The 19,344-nt window shown below is 31.3% G+C and overlaps 1 protein-coding gene across 9 annotated transcripts in view; it reads left to right on the top strand.

Moving 5' to 3' along the window:
* ASPP (Ankyrin-repeat, SH3-domain, and Proline-rich-region containing Protein) overlaps positions 1-19,344 on the top strand; it is a 704,899-nt gene that overhangs the window by 203,839 nt on the left and 481,716 nt on the right. For 4 of the 9 annotated variants that reach the window (XM_088232188.1, XM_088232185.1, XM_088232187.1 and 1 more), the window contains exon 1: positions 8,767-9,409. The exons of the other annotated variants lie outside the window; for them this stretch is intronic. The gene's annotated coding sequence lies outside the window, so the exon portion shown is untranslated. Of the gene's footprint in view, positions 1-8,766; positions 9,410-19,344 lie in introns of those variants that run through there. 9 annotated transcript variants of the gene reach the window in all.

The following is a 19,344-nucleotide window of genomic DNA, read 5'->3' as shown; positions in this document are numbered from 1 at the left end:
AGATTACGTTCACTGTTCTGAGGATTCTTGGCAGATGGGAAAAGAGTCCAAAGTTAGTTTTATAATTTCCCACAGCAAAGACAGGATCGGTACGCAGGTTACGGCGAGGCACATTAAGGTTTATCTGAGCAAGGATATCATGGGCATCTATACAGTTAGATACTAATTTGTGTAAGAATATCAAACCAGCCAAAAGTCTTCTGAATTTTAAACTAAAGATATGAAAGTACTCTAGACGACCATAATAGTTGATTATAAAAGTATTTGATCCATTTAAAAAAAAAAAAAAAAATACGTTGCACCGATTTTATCCGCGTTATATGAATATTATAATTAGGAGACCATATTATAGAATTAAATTCAAGCAAACTATGAACAAATAATTTATACAATGTAATTAATCATTATTAACACTTAACAACAACAATAATTAACTAAACTTAATAAAATTAACAATTAATAATTAATCGGGTTGTTGGCATGTGGCTAGTATCTTGGACTCACTGACCAAAGATACACAATTCAAAGTTCAAACCCTACTCTCCCCCAACTTGATTCCCATTTTCTAATAGTGAGTTATTTACAACTCGTTGAAAATGGTCGTCAAAATCAAATATTCGGGTAAATCATAAGAATGGAAATATGTCTTTTTTTAATAAAAAATAAAAAAGCAATTTTTGGGCTTTTGAATTTTCTAATAGTGAGTTATTTACAACTCGTTGAAAATGGTCGTCAAAATCAAATATTCGGGTAAATCATCAGAATGGAAATATGTCTTTTTTTAATAAAAAATGCAAAAAGATTTTGGGCTTTCGAATGGCTTCGATATTCGGAAAATACGAGGGCTGATCCCTATGCTCCCCCCCTGACCCAGAAAAAATACTCACATGTTAATTCTGATTATTTTATTATTCAACGTAGTCCCCCTGAAGGTTAATACATTTTTCCCATCGGTGCTCTAACATTTCGATCGCATTGGAAAAAAATGTTTTGTCAACAGCTCAACTGTCAACCCACTCGTTTACAGCGGACATCACTTCGTCATTGCTTGAAAATTTTCTACCCCACAGATTTTCCTTCAGTTTTGGGAACAACCGGAAGTCACTAGGGGCTAAGTCTGGCGAATATGGTGGGTGATCCATAATTTGGAAGCGTGCAGCATGAATGGCGGTCATTGCAAAAAGGGACTTGTGTTCTGGCGCGTTGTCCTGATGAAAGAGTACACCTTTCCTCAACTTTCCCCGTCTCTTCTGTTTAACAGCTTCACGCAACTTAACTAAAAGTTGCGCATGGTAATTGCCTGTTATAGTAGCTCCTTTTTCCAGGTAGTCAATGAGCAGTAATTTTCGAGCATCCCAGAACACTGAAGCCATAACCTTGCCGGCGGATGGGACAACTTTAAATTTGCGAGGAGGTGGGGAACCGGGATGCCGCCACTCTTTTCTTTGCAGTTTGGTCTCAGGATCGTAGTGATGAACCCATGTTTTATCTATTATGATACATCGATCACAAAAAGATTTTTTATCCTTTCGAAAGGTGTCCAAAAGTTGTCGACAAATGTTCATTTTAGCGCGCTTCTGAACTGGCAAAAGCATTCGGGGGTCCCATCTTGCAGTAATTTTTTTCACCTTCAAAATATTAGATGTTATATTTTGGACTGAGTGATACAAAAAGCCTGTTTTTTCGACAATATGACGCAAAGTAATCCTTTGATCTTGCAAAATTAAATTGTGTACTTTTTGGATGTTTTCTTCAGTAGTAACTTGTATTTCAGGACCTCCGGCATGTTCATCTTCACATGATTCTCTCCCACATTTCAACTCGCAACACCACCTTTTACCTATGTCATACGATACAAAAAGGTCCTCTAAAGTCGCTGTTAAATCGGCATGGATTTCTGCACTGAGATTGATTTCCATCGCTGCACTGAGACCGAGCGCGCAGCGATGCGATGGTCAGCCACAGCCAGACGAATGCAGGTTGGGGCTTGCAAATTCAGGAGTGACCAAGACATGAATGTAACTTCCAAAAAAATAAATTTACAATTTTTTTATTTCAACTGGAACTAGGTCAGGGGTGGAGCATAGGGATCAGCCCTCGTACGTCCACTGATTTTGGACGCTTTCTTTGAAATGTGGTCAATGTGATGTGATCAAAGTTGAATTTAATATTGTTATCAAAAAGTATCCCAAGATCTCGAATTGTCTCGACGTTCATTAAAGTTGTGTTGTCGATTGAATAATTGAAAACGATTATATTTATTTTTCTTGTAAATCTAATAGACATACATTTATTTATATTAAAAAAGTCGTTTTTTTGACACCAAGATAACAAAGAATGTCTCTTGTTACATTACAACCTCACAAGAGCTAAAAACCTATCTGCGACTTACAAATTAACATAGGGTTATTAAACATTTGAACGCACCGTAACTAAGTATGTCAAGTAATATACATCAGAATAATGTTGCAATATAATATTATATTATGTTCAAACTAGATTTAAAAAATACCTTTTTATTTTTGATATCATACCTCTTTAAAAGAATCTCACGACCGTCAGTTGATTTCCTCATGTGTGAAGCTATTTTGTAATCAACGGCTGGAAGATAGCACACACAATTATATTATTACTGTGGAAAAATATACAATAACCAGGTTAATTAACCTCCTTTTACGGTGTGAAAGGGAGCTTTACTACCGAACTGGAATATTTTTTCCAAAATTTTTCTGCTTTATTCATTTATTTCGTTCATTAACGCGCAAGGGACATAAAAAGAACATTCACGTACTTAAAAATAAAACACAAATAATCAAATAAGTAAAAGTACTGAAAAAAATGTGTAAAATTATTAACCATATGATAAGAAAGTTAAATTTCAAATCTCATTAAATGGGCGCATGACTATGGCTTAGTAATAAATTCTAAACAAACTAATATTGTTCATGTATCTGTCTCATATATCACTAAATGTGAATTTGAAATAGAAATACAAGCTTATTTAAATGTTTGCCGTCATTCAAATTCAAATGTAGAATAAGAAAAATGTAATTGTCCCAATAATAGGATGTCTATAAAGATGTTGTAAATAATCATCATAAATATTTAGGATTGGTTATTGATTCTTAATGTTTGGGGGTTCATATTGATGGAATCAATATGATTACAGATTTAGGTACTGGCTTAAAGTCATTTATGAAATCAAAAGCCTACTACTTTTCAAAACGTTAAGATACATATATACCTCGCTCATTGAATCGATTATATCTTACGATCTGTGTGCGTATCTGGAGTGCGTATCTGGGGTCTCACCTTCCAGTCTCATCTGGGTAAAATTTATGATATTCAGGTGAGACTGTCAAAAAGGATTGTACCAGATTGAATAATTCGTGAGGCCAAACATATGAGCTAAGGTGTAATTTTTTAAAAAAATTTTATCTTTGCATTTTTTGATATATTTACTGTTTTTGTGTTAAGCTGCATTTTTTTTTTTAATTTTTATAAATTCTGTTATGTCCTGCCGGTAAAACAACTTTGTGATTACAAATTGATTGTAGATCACTTTGTTGATCCGGAATATAAAAAAAGGAGTTTCCCGTTTTCACGACACTAGATTGAAAACTGAGGGCTCCCTGATCGTTCCCTGAATTACAAATTACCTCGGGGAACGAACATTAAATTGCGTTATTCTAAGGTTGTTCAATGATCTCCCAAAAACCATCATTAGCATGAAAGATCGTCAAATTAAAATCAAGAACTGAAGAAATATCTTCTCAATACTTTATAGTGCCTGTTAATAAATAAATTTGTAAAATATAAATAAAATAATGTACAATAAACCTGTCATAAAAAATGTGTTCAACCAAAAAAGTCTTTAGACTTATTGGGTAACGAATTGTAATATGTTTTTTAAAATATCAAATAAACGCTGCTCTGCAGCACTGAAACTAAAAAAAAGTAAAAAGAATGAAGCTTAACACAAAAACAGTAAATATATCAAAAAAATGCAAAAATACTAAATAATGAAATGAATTATGTAAAGCGAACAAAGTAAATAAAGTTTCACGGTAAGCAAGAAAGAAACATGTAGGGCAACTTAATAGTCAAGCATTATTATTACGATTTTTTAAAAATTAAACGCGTGTTCGCCAGTACTTAAATGCGAATAAGGTTAATTGCTTGATAATATCGGTGGATTCCCTGTACATTTTACCAAACTTTCAACTAGTATAAGGCGCCAAAATATTGGAAGCGCTTTCAAGAACTTTGATGAATTTTCATTACTTCTGCATAATCTCAATACAATCATTATTCCCCTTTTGCACCTTTTTATTTCTTTAAAAATAATTATGTTTCTCAATATTTTGTTTAATAATAAAAATATTATAACATGCAAACAATATGTTCATATAACACTGATTTTCTCAAATTGAACGGTTTGGGTAGGTAGAAAGAAATTGCCTTAAGACAATATGCCCCCCCTTATGCATATGTATGTAAGCTGTAAATGTATATAAAGTGTTAAAATAAATAAATAAATGATAAGCCATTAACTTTGTAGATGTCGAGACTTCTTTATTACGTTTTCTAATGAGTTTTTCTTTTCCTTTGTAATATGTTAAGACTTATTATCAATTTAAGACCCAGTGTTCATTACAAATAAACGTTAAATTATTTTTTTTTTTTTTTTAAACCGGGTTTTGGTCCTCTGTCTAGTGTAAAAAGGTCCCTAAAGATTAAATTATATTTGAGTAAATCATACGAACTAAAAAACTTATTTAAAAAAAAAAGCATTTTCAAATAATTCCTCAACACGTGAATACAACACATTTTGTATATCCACATATATTACATTGTGTTGTCAAATTGGCCTCAAGGGTTAAACCGGTCATTTTATTTAATTACAAAATTATGAATAAAACGCGCTTCGTTTGCTAACAATTAAGCGTGAATGAAGCGGTTGTCCGGATGTTGAAATTTATATTAATGACATATTTTTATTTGTACTATTCTTTAACAATATGCATGTTTCCACTTTCAACATTGTTGTATTTCAACTTAACACAGCCCTCTTGGCCTCATAGATTAAGGGATGCGTTTTTTTAAAATATGTATCTTTATATGAATAAAAAAATAAAAAAATAATATTAAAGACATTTCTTTTCGAGTATGCCCTTTACAATTTACAAGTGGAGAAATAATTACAATAGTTTATTGTTATTTATTCTGTAATCTTTGTATGCCATCGTTGCGTTGTTATCTTCAATCTACGTTGCTCGATGTAACAAGTGTCTGCATATTGTAGGAATTTTAATAGCCAGTCGGAGTAATGCAAAAGGTCTTAGGGCCACCATACGTATGCGAGTATGACAGTTAACACACTGTAGATTGTAGAGTCTCACTTGACTTGTCTTTATTTTCCTTTCGGAAATTGACAATCTAATCTAAAATGAATTGCCCTGAACTATTGAGATAGTAATATATATTAATTTGTATGAATAAATCATTAAAAAAATGTTTTGTCTGTTATTTCTTCCTTCAAACGTATTTTCTCTCTAGATTATGGCACTAGAGCGATGATTTTACACGCTATAGATATCTTTTATTGACGTGTTCCTATTCGTTTTCCCTTCCTGTTATTATTACTTTAGTCCCTAATTGAGTTTTAGTAACTCCTGGGAATATAATGCATACATATTATACTTTATATTACATCATTAATAAATCAATTTTATTTTATTTTTTTAAGTTACAAAACTTTGAAAAATCATTGCACGATTTTTTTTTTAAATTCAATTTTTAATTTTTTTTAAATACATTATTTTTTAAATTTATTTCTTCAATTTCGTATTAGTCAATTTATTTTCATAAACGATACATGTTTTTTTTATTCTAATATAAATCCACTTTTATACATCTAGTCATTGTTATAACTATCGTCAAACCGCCTTCGTTTGGAATTCGTTCCATTTTTCCATTTTTATCCATTTTTATAGTTCTTTAAATCATATTTTAGTGAAAGAAAATAGTTTGTAAGAGTAAATGATTCAATTTTAAACAACATTAATATATCTTCAAGTGTACCACAGGGTGCTCACCTTGCTCCTTTGTTGTTCAATCTATTCATCAATGATCTAAAAAATGTTGTTCTTACTTCATCAATTTGGCTATTTGCTGACGACACTAACACTCTCAAACAGATTGACAACCCTTCCGATTGTTTACGATTACAATCTGATTTACTCTCTTTTAGCACCTGGTGCTCATCCAATAATTTACATCTCAACAATACGTAAGAGCAAGGTTCTGAGATTTTTTCGTCTGAAAAATCCAATCATATTCGACTACTCACTGAACGATGAAATATTATGACCTGTTTCTAATATACGAAATTTAGGTATTATACTTGAAACTAAACTTTCTTTTACAACACATATTGAACATGTTATCAATAAATTCTGAAAACTCCTTGGATTTATTAACAGAAGCACAACTGACTTCAAAAATATCAATACCCTTTAAACTCTCTTCTATTCCCTAGTTTGCCAGCACTTAGAGTATTCCTCTGTTATCTGGTCACCATATTAAGATGTTCACATCGAAAATATTGAATCAGTTCAACATCGATTTCGAAGAAAGACAGGCTTAAGGTTGGGCTTATCCAGATACCAATATACGGATAATGAGTTGGAAACTAGTTGAATATGTCTTTTCTTCAAGGCCGTCAAAATAAATCCCACCTTCTAGTCCTATATAAAATTCTTAATTCACTCTTTGATGCGCCTGAACTACTGAGCTCAATAAAATATAATATTTCAACTAGAAACCTCAGACAAAATTTACTTTTTCATACCTATAACCATAGAACTAACTATGGTTTTCATTCACCTGTGCGCAGAATTCTTAGGTCTGCCAACAAACATACCAGTCTTGATTTCTTTGATAAAAAGTTGTCTTCTTTCATAAGATCACTAAATTAAGTTCAATTATAAACACCTCTCTCCCGCTTCCACTCCCACCAAGTCTACTATATACCATTGTGTCTTTCTACTTTCTCTTATAATAATTTTCTATGTATACATATGTCCTTAAAACTGCCCATTGGGCGTATATATAAAAAAATAACTGTAACTCCAAAAAGTTAACTAACTCTAAAAAGAGACTGGCTCTTGTGCTTGGAGAATGACTTAGACTGGTATAGTTATTTATTTATTAGAATTTGTATAATTTTTAATAAACGAGTACACGAGAAAAAAATATTTACAGGATATAAAAAGAATAACAAAAGTTAATAATACATAAATACTAATTAAAATAGAATGCATATATTTATTCAAAAAATAGTTTAGTTTGGTAGTCTACCAACAATTAATAAAAAATAACCAGTGAGCATCCTCATTGCACTAACAAACTCACAATGTGGATAAAAGATTTTCTTTATTATACCCCTTTCCTCGTATAACATACCTATGATGTAGCTAACATATATTATTATTCTTTTTTTTATAGATTAAAGTCTCTGCGTATATTTACCAATTGATGTTTTTTTTCAGTTTATTTCAATGTGTCTATAATATTGCAAAAAACAATAAAATAAACTTTGATTGTTAAATAAATCATAATAAAGACACTAGATTAAAAAATCTTCTTGTTGAAAATGCAATAATGAAATCAGAGAAAATGGAAATCTAAGAAATTAAAAACGTGTTTCATAATAAGAAAAAAATAATAACCAACCAAATAAACAATATTTCCTTTTGTCCACTCCTGTCTAGTTTTAAAGATCGTATCCATCTTACTTTACAATTCCAATCGTCACAAGAACAACATGACAAAAAGACTTGACTTATTAACTCCATATGCTTCGATGTATATTTATTCGATATTATTTAGAAATCACTGTTAAAATAAAATTGTATCAAATTCATTAGTGAAGTATACCTTGATAAACAAGCTTGTGCAGTTTTGAAACCGGTTGGTAGAAAACAAATAAAAAATAAGGGGTTTAAAACCAAGTTGTTTGACATTTATTTTATTATAATGAAAAACCACAAAATTAGTGCTTCAAACTTATGTTTTATTTGATTGTTACATCTGAAACGTGATGAAGGAATTGGCGTAATTATCAGATAAAGAAATGCAAAACAAAGTTATTGCACACACAGTGATAGATCGTGGTCTTATAAACACATTTTTAGAACTGTCTATTGCAAGTTTAGTTTGTCTATTTTATTGCAACACAGTTTCTCAGTTCCAAGTGTTATCCCTGCAAATATTTGGACGTTACTGCAAGACATTTAGTGATAATACTCCTCCATCTACATGTCTGTGTCTGCATTACTCATACAAACAATTCTTCAATCACACATTCAATATTACTCTGTATACATACACTGATCACTGGTTTCTCAATCGTGAATCGATACAACTTATACTATATTTTCCGTTTCTCTCATACCAACGCGTCAAACCCGGTCAAAAAGAGAGACACGAATATAACGTAGAGCCTCGTTGATACACTTTATCGCACCTGTAACGTAAGTATCTGACAGCGAAAGTATTCCCGTCTTTTTCGTTTGCGCTGAATCGCGGAGTGGGAGAGAGAGCGCGCTGTAGCGAACGTATGCTAGTATCACCTACACCGCCTCACCTGTAAAATACACACAGGTAACTCGTTCCCATTCAAAAAAATAACAACACTCGCGAATGTAGGTATCTCTGTCTGGCGCGTAGGATCGAGGGGGGCCTGGAAAGAGACAGCATTTCAGCTTGAGGTTGGCTACGAGTCGGGGCAGAGATCTACAATACCGACAGTTCGATCAACGGTCTTTAGCCGTGCCTTCGACTTGAAGGCGACTCCGTGTGCCTATTTTTTCGAAAAACCCAACGGCGAGTCGACATTCCGATGTAAAAGTTTTATCTAAGCGGTGCGCGGATGCGAAATATCGAAATTCAGTCCCAAAACGCCATGTTGCGAGTGCCAAATATTCAAAAAGTCCCGCGTCACAAAGTTGGTATCGTTCCTCCAACATTCCTGAGGCTCGCGAAACTGGTCATACTCCGTGTTTATGGGATCCAACTTTGAATGTGTGCCCCATTTGCGAGGGAAATTGACCGTTCGAATAATTCATGTTCCAATTTCCAAATCGGCATTCAAAAATAGTGGATCGCGCCTTCTCGGAATAAAAAAAGTGTTATCGCAAAAGTCACTGGAAAATTGTGTTTAAATTTTATTTGCTTAATTGAAAAGTATGTGTGATGTTTCGAAGTGAAAACCTTTTTATTTTGATGTGGTAACGAGTGTGTTGTGTTGTGTTGTGAAAGTTATACATCTCGGTCGCTCATGATCTTTCAAAGTGGTTTTAATCTCCGTCAACTTTTGGATAAACAATCATCATTCCTGCATACGGTAACGTCATAATGTTCATTTTCAATACCTTTTTTATGATTAAGGTTGTATTTGCTTCCCAAAAAGCATTAGTTACAAGCTAAAAATCGCTACATTCTGCCACGAGAATCTGACCTTAAGAGAAGTACGTTTTTTTAGATGAATTCCGACTCGTGAACATGTTGATTTTTTTGCCTCCAGTCGTCAAAATGTTTGCGATGGAGGCTAACAACTGGCAATGTGTTTGTCAGACAATAATAAAAAAACGTTTTATCCTTTGAGTCTTAAATATTTTTTAATATACAAAACAAAACACTTAATATTACTCACATAAATCTGAATAGTTTTAATACCATTTGTTTATTTTTATTCACCGGTTTCGAAACCAAAAATACTGAATAAAAAGTACATAAATATTGACAGATGGTTAGAATCTTCCAGGCTTTTTATTACTTGAACGCCCGATCCTCTGAAGTTAACAACTGATGGTCTGTTTATGAATCCGTATAAAATCTATAGTTTTCTTGGGTATTTTACTGGATAGTAATTTAATATACGTTTATTTATACACGTATAAAAAATATTTATTAAGGCGCAAGTCCAAGTCATTGTTTTCTTGAAAAAATATTGAGAACATTTTTAGTTTTCATTGACCAAACTTTTATTAAAAATTGATCGACAAAATTTGGTTGGCTGTTGAAGTAATAATTGATAATTTTGCCGGTAAAATTACAATACGTTAATCTAACAGAAAGTTATTTAAAACGAAATACCCATTCTTTTTTTATATATTTAAAAACGGTTGTTTTTTCATGATAACTTAATATTTAAAAAAAAAATTATCATTATCTTATTGAATTCTGTCAAAAATTATAACTTTTTACATATTATACTTGCATTAAAAAAATAAATGCGTTGATTTCATATATCTGACAATAAATTATTACTTATATTGAAAAATCATGTATGTATAATATCTGAACCTTAAAGAATAAACCACGAGAGTTTTATTAAACGAAATGCTCAGGTTACAAGATTTTGTGATTGTGCGATTTTCAAAATATCATAATTTTTCAACCAAATGAGATAATTTCATTCAATACAGAACTTTCAATGTAAAGTAATGACTATTTTGATAATAATAGTACATAATATTTCAACGGCGAATCTGGGACTACTGATGTTTTTTACATTAAAACTAAGTGAACATCAGATTTTTATATCAACTTAAAAAATAATTTATTTGACGGAAGTGGACCTTGTCGTTTTATTTTCGTATAGATTGGCTTATTGCGATAATTTCTGCTTTTTTAACTTCATAACGACAAAAAGTGAACTCCTCTATTTTATTGTCTAGGGGACAGATATTGTAAATGTAAAATCCATTTAAATATGATATAACTTTTTTATTATGTCTGCGCACCAATAAGTTTTCATATAGATCATTCTAGTTTGCCCAATAACTCAAATACAATTGTATGTTTACTAAGTTTACTGAAATGCACTGACACATTAATTCTTTATAAAACACATATTTTGTATTGATTTACGTTCTACAAACGTAATAAAACATGTTCTCTTTTAAGATGCTTAACCTATTGTATTTAAAAAAAGCTGAGTGAAAGACTGATCTACCGGTATACGTTATTACGATTACTCTTGTGACAAAAGACTTATTATTGATACGAAATATTATAAAATAAATGCATCAATAATTCTGGTAGTTTATTTGTGTACCACCTTGTTCTAGGTACCCTGACAAAGGTTAACCTTTTCCTCACCAAGCATCCAAAAATTACACATGATCTAAACGGGGGGGACCAAACGACCCCAGCGCCTACTTATATTTGGCATGAGAATAAAACTTTGGAAATGTTTATGACCGTGCAATAATTTATTCATGTTTTCGCGTACACATATTTTACTAATTCAGATATTTTATTCATTTTTGTTAGTATTGTATTGTATTATTTACGTCTTTTTTGTTTTAATACAAACAAAAAAGAAAACAGTTATTTCAAAATTTAAAAACAAAAACCGGAAAATGTTTATTTCTATTAATTTCACGATTACCAAGAATATACGGCAAATAGCTTTAATAATACTTGAGTTATCGAACCAAAATCGATCTGTGGGGGATTCGATTCCCCCCTTCGGTTCGACTAGGTTAACATATTATTGTTTTAAATATTTGAACCCACTATATCGACATATTCTATGTATTTTTTAATACATATCACTTTTAACAAAAACTTAATGTAGTGTGTATAAAAAAATACACCATACGTTAGTATTTTTAATGAAAATGCTATTACTTATAAGATTTTGTGTTTTTGTATTAAACATGGCACAAAGCACATCGTAGTGTCGAGTAATTATAGAGAAAACCATTTTAAAAAAGTGTTGTTATATCGTCAAAGCGTTGTGATTCCATATAATGAAGGGTACCGGTTGTGATAGAGAATATTGGTGTCGACTAGCTGTAATAATGGCTGTAGTATAGCATCAGTATAGCTGTAGGTATACTGTATTCCTGTTAATGAACTTCTGGCTTATCAAGTTTATATTCTAGCTCAGTTCATCTGATTACAGAATAGTGACTATCTGCTATCTACTCAAGTTCTAAACCGTCCCGTATACGTATTCCCACCGCGCCAACTTTCTTAATTATTACGTATAAAATAATTACTCCATCAATTGACCGGAAATCGTGTAAAATGTTACTAAATTTGAAGTTTCCTGTGATAATTGGAAAGCTAACGCAATAACACGTTAGTTTTAAACATAGGTAGTTTTTTTATTGACGAGTATGTGAGCCATTAGTCAATTGATTTTTAATTTTACCATCTGACAAGTTTATTAAATGAACTCTTGTGGATTGGAATAAAAAAGGCAATTAATTAAGTAAATAAAATACCATAAAAGGTAAATTTGTAAATACAATAAGAGATCCAAAAATTGTTCAAAAGACTTATAATTACCAAAACTTTGGCGGAAACACTAAATATGAACACATTTTTTTATTTATTTAATAACCTTTAGAAATATAAAGTATAAAATTATTCAAATCGAAATTAAAGAATCGTATTAAACCCACCCTATCCTAATTTTTGTTCTGTATCGATCGATTTTTATATAAATATTTTTGTAAATGTTTTAAACTGTAAATAAATATTACTTAAATGTAATTGTTTAACAAACTCCCTCTATAAACACGAGCACCCTGCTCCATTAGACAGGTAAAAACAATATAATAAGTATTTATAAGTGAAAATGTAAAAAAAAAACATTTTTTTATTAAATAACAAAATAAAGGTGATCCGTATTTATATTATTTTTTAAATATATTAGATTTGGCACTATAAACGTTGTTAGAACAAGTTTTTCTACAGAAAAATAATTAAATAAACTTTAAGCCCCCTTTTTTAAAAAATAGTATAGCAAAAAAAATAACGCGAATAATATAATTTTACTTAAAAAAGTTAACGTTTTAAATAAAACACAAAATAATTGCATTTTTTTTCAAATATTGTGAATTATATTTTTTTCTTTACACCACATCAGGTCAAATGACCCAATTACAGAACACCTAGGCTTGAGAAAAATCAAATTTAATTTTTGTGTTCTCAACTCGGAGAATCGATCTCGGAACCTACCGTGCGTGAGTCCAGCGTCTTAACCACTACACCACGGAGGCCGCCAAAACAAAATAATAAACGATTTGCTTTGATAACTTAAGAATAAATGATGTTGAATGCTCAAGACCTGTCCTGAAGATGCCTTCTTAAGCGAAAGCGCTCGTTGGTCAAATTAAATAAAATTGAAATTTTATTTATAATTTAATTTTAATTTGATCTGAATTATTAACTATGGAACTTTATCAAGAAATATTTACAAAAAACATCAATTACTCTCAAAAGTATATTTCACTGTATTTCCATCATAAATGTGAAAATACTAAGTAGTTTTTACGTCAAATTGTTTAGGTAAATCGATTCGTACGGTAATAAAATTTTCTGCATTTCTTTCGTTCGTTTGTTTATTTTACGCTTTCGTTCTCTAATGAGATTCTTTAGACTGAGGACACAATGGAATTCTACTAAAAACCGTCTGTAAAGAATACTAATTGAGCATACCTTACTTAAAATACATATATATATATTTTAAAACTAATGGGATATTTTTTGCATACCTTTAAACTTCAAAATTGATCACTAACCCTTTGCTCTCTAATGGTACATTTGTCCGGGTGTAAAATAAAAATAAGCCGCGTATCTCTTATATGAGAATACATTTGCTATAACTAATTACTGTCGGTACATATTTGGTCATTTTTTAGTAGTTTCGGACATTTCGAAATGGTTAGTTCCAAAAAATTACTCTTGGGGATCAGTTTTGCTTCGAGCTGTCACCCGTTAGGTTGTTAAAATGACTCTTTTTCAAGATCATAATAATTATTTTTTTAAATATTTCGGAAAAAAATACATTTTTATTTCGCAATAGGGATATATCACGTACTACGAATACCGATAACAATATTTAAGATGGATTTAAAATTATTAATTGTGTTTTCAAAATAAATATGGATATTGTTGAGGAATATTTTTATACGTAAATTTAAAAAAAAAAATCGTCGCTAGAAAAACGCAACATGTTTGGCCTTGACAGTTGTGAAGTCAAGTTTCGTGACAATGTTCTAAACAAATTTGTATGGTCGGAACAAAAAAACATGAATCGCGACGTATTAGGGCGTGGCCAATGCAATAACCGATTTCGCGGTAATTCCAAATTAAAAAATATTTTCTATGCTACTAATACTTTAAATTTTTATTCTTTTTAAATAGTCAGTATTTAATTGACCTTTATTATTTTTGAAATGTATTTAAAAAGTTTTGTTGTGAAAAAACCATAGTTGTGTTCTTTTGATGTAATAAACTTGTATGTGTAACATTAATTACATTTTAATTAAATTAATTATTTATTAGATACACGCGATGTAACATTTTCGTATGATTTTTGTTTGCGTATTAATTGATTAATTTATTTTACAGAAACAAACAGTTGAGAATGGTATAAAAACATTTAAAAATACAGTTTAAAGACAGACCAGCTATATTTCTAAATAAAAATCATACGTATTAAATTGTGGTACAACAAAAGGGTGAGTTTGTGTGTATTTGTATGAGAGTAAATGTAGATATGTATCTGTGTGTATTTGTGTGGGAGTAAGTGTTCAGGTGTGTAAACGTGAGGATCATTAAATAGCAATTGAGAGCGTATCGTAGCCAGAAAGAATGAGTTTTAATTATTTTTTTAATAAATTAAGGGGCATGTTAAATATATCAATAGATGAAAAAAAGCATAAAAGTTTGAGCAAAAACGATAAAGGAAAGAGTTTTGTGCATAGTTAGTGCTACAGACTGGCAGATGGAATAAATACTTATTTCTTGTCACGCGAAAGGGGACATTAAGATTAGTTTTGGAGAGTAGGTTAAATTTATTATTTAATAATTTATGTAAATAGCATAATTCAGATATAGTGAGTCTATTTTTAAGGGTAAAGAATCCACTTTGTTTAGCTGATTGACTGTAAGTGAAAAGCGTTTTATTGTTTTTATAATCTAGGTATTTTAAAAATTTTCGTTGAAAATTTTCAATCCTTTGAATATTTGTTATGTATTGTCGGCTTTACGCAACGGATGCAAACTCCAAGTTAATTTAAACATTGTATAATAATATTATTGATACGTTTCTCAATAAGGCACAGGTGTGACCAAATAGTTATAAAGGCGATTGTCTGGTGACAGTGATGGAGTTGTGTGTGTTTATTCTTCCCAAACGTATTGTGCTATACGTAGGAACAAGTTGTCGCACACAGGTACTGCGGTTCACATTTACTCGTGAGAAACTTTCTAACTGGTGACATCTCCTTCAACCCACGTGAATCTGCACCGTACAATTACGAGTACGCTGCTTAGCATTCCTTGTGAATCGAATTTACTGCAAGTACGATTAAGAAAACAAGCAATCCTTTAACTCAACATTAAAATCACTTAATGATTCCGAGTCCTAGTTCTGACATAAAATGCCGATAGACAGTCAGCAGTGGACGTCCAAGACGTCAAGGACCTGTAACTCAATCACAAATAACCATCAACGTGCTCAAAAACATGCTAAGCATTTAAGCGATCACAATGAACGATTATGAACACGCTTAAGTTATCGCAGTCATAAGTCAACGCTTGTGTAATTTCTAAGTCAACGCTCGTGTCAGTTTGTTTTTTGTTTTCCTCGAAAATAAATACAGTTCATTGGCGAAAAATCGGCGTTTACTATAAAAAATAATACAATTTATTGCATTTGCCAAAAAGTAAGGAGTATCTAATTTAAAAAAAAGTGAAAATTAAATTACAATTACTATGGCGACTGCTTTTATTGACATTTGACTTGCCAACCGCCGGCTTAATGCAATAAATAGCATGATAAATAAAAAATAAATTAATAAAAATAGCAGTTTTGGAATATTTTCCATATTTGAAATTAAAATATGTGATTGCGCAGCAGGATTATACGTCGCGAAACGTAAATATTTTGACATTTAATATTAAGGTTTCGCAGATGTTCCATTGTGATCGCGAATACGATAAACAACCTTGGTGAGAAATTGTGATCGCGTCGCTTATTAGCATGTCGATAGTTATTTGTGATTGAGCTACTGGTACCTCGTACAGTAGGCAAACGTGACTGACGTTCTGAATTTGTCCAGATTTTTATAGACAAAAAGTGAATTCAACCCCATTGGGTTATTAAAAAATAAGAAAATAAATAATAATACGCTGTTATTCTATAAAATGTTCTTAACTGTTGTGTTATGTTAAACGTGGTTAAGGCTATCGAGAGGCATACGCAGTATATGTCTCAGCTAACAGAATCGCCTCAGCTTGATGACAGTTGTCACCGGATGATGATATATCCTTTTCTTCGTCTCGGTATTATCTCTGATAAAAAACACATAAGTTTAATTATTGGAAGGGCATTAAAAGAAAATAATACACTTCATCAAACGTTTTATGAAGCCATATTTTTTTAAGGTTTAAGTGATTTTCGATACTGCGATATTTTTTTTTTTCGTAGATATTCCTTGAAAAAACTCCGTAGTAATATTAAGTTGACATAAAGTCTAAAGAAATGTGGAAAACAAAACGAAAAACGTCCATGCATCCTTAGTTCCAAAATGATTGAAACTACCATGTAATTTTAAGTTATTTTTTTATCTGTACTTAATGGCACAATCAATGATGAAAATCAGCAACGGCGTACAATCAAATGACACATATATGTAAATTCGGGTAATTATATTTTCATTTTAATTTATTTCACTTTTTGTCCATAATGTTAATTGTACATTGGCGGACTTATTGCCAAATGGCAATTTCTTCCAACCAACCAATAAAATAAAAGTTTTATTTTTATTATTCAAGTTACAAAACATATTTAATAAAAATATAATAGCTAAAGATATGTAAAAATAGAAATAACTGTATTTGTATGTAAATTACCAATACTTTTACTCAATGGAAAAAATAAAAAAAAGAGGACAGAAATTAAGGAAGAGATAGATGTTTCTTACGTGTGTTTAAACAGAGATACTGTAGTAACATCTTTGATAGTGGATGAATATAAGCTGTGTTCTAAAAATGACAAAAAATCTGGGAGATTTAGCAAAATGTAAACTCTCGCCTTCCACACAGTAACCAGGCTCTTTAAAGACATGCACTCGGAGGGCGAGAACTATTCACGGGACCCGTCACAATAGATCTTCACAGGTCGCAGTGACGTCAGAAGCTTGCATAGCGCTGACCCCTATCACTAAGAATAAGAATAAAAATGACGTTTTCTAAATGAAATAAATAAATTCAACTCTTTATTAGCAATAATTCAATCTGATGCAAACATGCCGATTTCAATTCGTAACAAAATGGTTCTGACATTTATCTGTCTATGGCTTTCTTCATTTTATCGGCACTAAAGTTTTAGTGTCTTCATGTTGCGTGGGTAATTTTTATTGTCATCTGTCGATAGGGCAGTGACATTTATGCGCGACAATCGCGGAAGTAAGTGATACAAAACTACATGGACTCGCCTATTGTGTGGGACTTGCGACGTGCACTCGTACTAGTCGATCGGTGCCAGAGTGGCGGGTACGGGCTCGAAGCATACCCGTGTGTTTCACACATATTGGATACCTGTATAGTGTATTGTAGACGTAGCGTCGGCGTCGCGTCGCGTCGCGGTGTCATGGTTGTGACGTCATTATCTATGCTACTCAGGTGTATATTTGCATAATTTAAAACTTTCACAAGTTAGGAAATAAAATTGATTTTAACCAATTATTATATTTGGCTGTGACGTTACCCTACGACTGATCTGTATGAAAACCGTGTCAGTTTGATAGAAAATACCAAAAAACTTACATTTTCATAAAAAAGAAATTGAACTTAAAAGCCTTACTTTCGATGATAACCAGACTTCCAGAAGAAAAATATCGGAGATAAATTTTTAACATCCAAAACAGTTTTTAAAATTATAAATAAATATTTTTGAGAAAATCGAATCAAGAGAGAAATATGTCATTGAAAATGTTTATTAATTCAACCAAAAACAGCCGAGAGCTTCTGACTTACGTATTTTGTTTTTTTCTTGCTCACTAGTTAAAACATTATACCGATTTAAGCAATTTCCTAACTCCGTTACCTGCGTTTATTAGTACACAGACACAAAAACACACCATTAGATATATCATTTCGAAAATAAAATTTATTTTTTAAATGTGATTTTAGAATATTAAGCACAGAATTTTTTAATTTATCCATGAATTTGTATTAGAAAACAAAGTAAAAACAATTAACGTAAAAATTATACAGCATATTCAGTAGAAAGTTTAAATAATAAAACATTTTACCGTAATACAACAAGAAAATCATAAGTACTGTTTCATACAGCTGGGCAAAGTGAACAAAAAACGTTATATGTTATGAAATGCATGAATAAATAAATATGATTACCATTCACCATCTTTGAAAAAGTTCAAAAGGTTTGTTCTATAGGAACAATATCCTACACAAAATATATCAGATTTGTGGGAATAACTATTGCCGAGTTTACGAAGTCTATTTAATACGGCATTACAAGTATACACAGTCCGTGAATTGTTGCTACAAAACAGTGGCACCTGTCTAGTCATTCTTCCAGGTACCCTGAAGTTGATGAGATATAATAGTTCAGGGCAATCCCATATTTGTTTTGTAAGTTTCTTTACATTTATTTATCTAAATTTTTAAATTTTTAAATAAATGATAACTAGTATAACCAAAAAAAGTAGCAAGACATTTATTTGCATACTTTAAATAATCAGCAGATATTTTTTAAGCAGGTTTTTATGTACCTAGCGCACCTTGTAAAACCGAAAAGTATTATGGCCTATTAAAATGTGGCGCCACCTTTAAAATAAATCCGACTCATCTACCTGAACCATGTAAGGGTAAACCATGTAAAGTATGAAAATAATGTTTATATTTTACACAAAGACTAAAATAACCTAAATCACACCCTTATTCTCCAACCCCTACCCTCGGTATTATTTCTACCCGCATTCTAGGAAAAGTAACAATCACAGGAATATAAATTAGACTGTTCTACGAACGTGGTGTGATGTTTCACGTTTCACATAAGGTCGGTTTATAAAATGTTGGAATGTTTAAGGTGTAAGAATTACATTTGATTTGCATCAGTAGATACGGAATTTTGAAAGGGACTACTCTTTCTAAAAACATAATCTAAATATCGAGATTCGTCCTAACTTTTATCAACGCTTTATGGTCCATAGGTAACTATTTTGGTAGGTAGTTGCCATGCATGCATGCCATCCATGCATGGTCTGTCTATAGATTGAATGG

Source organism: Micrasema longulum, unplaced genomic scaffold, assembly GCF_059751315.1.
Source record: "Micrasema longulum isolate JH-2025_06_02 unplaced genomic scaffold, ASM5975131v1 h1tg000955l, whole genome shotgun sequence".
Classification (NCBI taxonomy): Eukaryota; Metazoa; Arthropoda; class Insecta; order Trichoptera; family Brachycentridae; genus Micrasema; species Micrasema longulum.
The sequence above is the reverse complement of the archived record's forward strand: the minus strand, read 5'-3'. Positions and strand labels throughout refer to the sequence as shown.